The sequence below is a fragment of the Gavialis gangeticus genome, unplaced genomic scaffold (genome assembly GCF_001723915.1).
Source record: "Gavialis gangeticus isolate Ggan-Ray unplaced genomic scaffold, GavGan_comp1, whole genome shotgun sequence".
NCBI classification, from domain to species: Eukaryota; Metazoa; Chordata; order Crocodylia; family Gavialidae; genus Gavialis; species Gavialis gangeticus.
The window spans coordinates 120583499-120585367 of record NW_017728992.1 but is presented as its reverse complement, the minus strand read 5'-3'; positions in this window follow the sequence as shown (position 1 = coordinate 120585367).

Genomic DNA, 1869 nt, shown 5'->3' with positions numbered 1-1869 from the left:
CTACCAGCCTCACACCATCCATGGGCAGTGTCTCGATCAGGACTTGGGCCCCCTGAGAGTGGCACCAGGGAGTGGGTCTTCTGTATGCCACATTTCCCACACCCCACACCCCACGGGACGGGGATTCAGTGATGCGCTCTTCCCTGTTCACTCACCGCTACAGAGGGAATCCTGGTTAGTTTCTTTTCCTCTGCTGACTAATATGCTTAAGTTCACTGCCAGCTCCAGGACACTGCTCTTCTCCCCAGCCCTGAGTCCAGAGCAGGGACACATGTTGAGCTTGCCTTCCCCAGATCTCAGATGCTGCAGGCAGCAGTGGCTTGAAGCAGTCAAGGGTGCACCCTGACAATTCACTCCTTTTCAAACAGCACATTGCTCTCCCAGAGACAGTGTTTACACAGTCCAATGCACCACATTTGGATTCACTTTGGTTCCCTGCAGCAGGGAAAGGTGAGCAGAGCAGAGCAGGATGGTGAAGAACTTGGGTCTGCATCAGAGGAAAAGGAGCAGGCACAATGAATCATTCCTAACCATGATGTAGTTTGCAGGTGCTGGTTACAGCTGTGTTGGTCTAAGGACATAGGCAGACAAGGTGTTTTGGGTAAATTATATCACATTTACCCAAAGCACTTTGTCTAACCAGGACATAAGATTTCTGCATCATGAATGGGGAGTCCCCATTACCAGCTCCGGGGAACTGCTCCACTCCCCAGCCCCTAGTCTTGTGCTTGGAGGATTATTGCAAAATCCATTGTATGAGGATTCTAGTCTATTAGGCTTAACATAGTATGGATCCAGGCTTAGCAAAAGGGGGCGGCAGGACCAAAGCAGCACACTCATGGACCGAAGTGGCACGTTCATGGACTGAAGTGGCATGCTCATGGACTGCTACACCTTAGAGGGAACATTGGCACATGCCCCCACATCCCCTCCAGGAGTACATGGGACCAGCAGCGGGCTGGTCCCCCCACCCCCTCCCCCAGATGAGCTGCCTGCAGCTCCATCCCACTCCCTGCTGGGGGCCTTCAGCCGTACATGGCCCTGGGCTCCAAACCCCATGCACCACCTCAGCTGGGCAGCAGTCCCAGCCCTGTCCAACTCCCTCCTCCCTCCCCGAGGACCTTAACCCCCCCCCCCCCCATCGCCAGACATACCTGTGGAAGACACTCTCCAGGTTGCCTGTCACCCATGTGCATGTGAGCATGCACATGGCACCCCTGCCTGACTGACCTCCTTCTGCTCTTGCCAGCCCCTTGCAGGCTGGAATGTTGCCAGCCTGCAAAGAACTTTTTGCGAAACTGGAAAATCCATGTGTTTCTCCCTTAAAATGAAATTTTCACATTTTTCTCAGTTAAAAGGGAAAACCCGCAGTTTTTTCATTTTTCCATAGGCAATGAAAAACTTGGATCCCTGTTTATCAATGACCTGGAAGATGGGATGGAGTGCACCCTCACCAAGCTGGGGGAGTAGTAGATACACTGGAGATAAGGGCTAGAATTCAGAGAGTCCTCAACAAATTGGAGGATTGGACCAAAAGAAATCTCATGAGGTTCAATAAGGAGAAGTGCAAAAGTCCTACACTTAGGATTGAACATGCCCATGCACTGATGCAGGCTGGGAACCAACTGGCTATAGAGCAGCAGCTCTATAGAAAGGGACCTGGGGGTTACAGTGGACAATAAGCTGAATATGAGCCAGGGGTGTGCCCTTCTTGTGAAGAAGGCTAACAGCATACAGAGCTGCATTAGTAGGAGCATTGCCAGCAGATTGCGGGAAGTGATTCTTCCCCTCTGTTCTGTACTGGTGAAGCCATATCTGGAGTACTGTGTCCAGTTTTGGACCCCCACTACAGAAAGAATGTGGACAAAT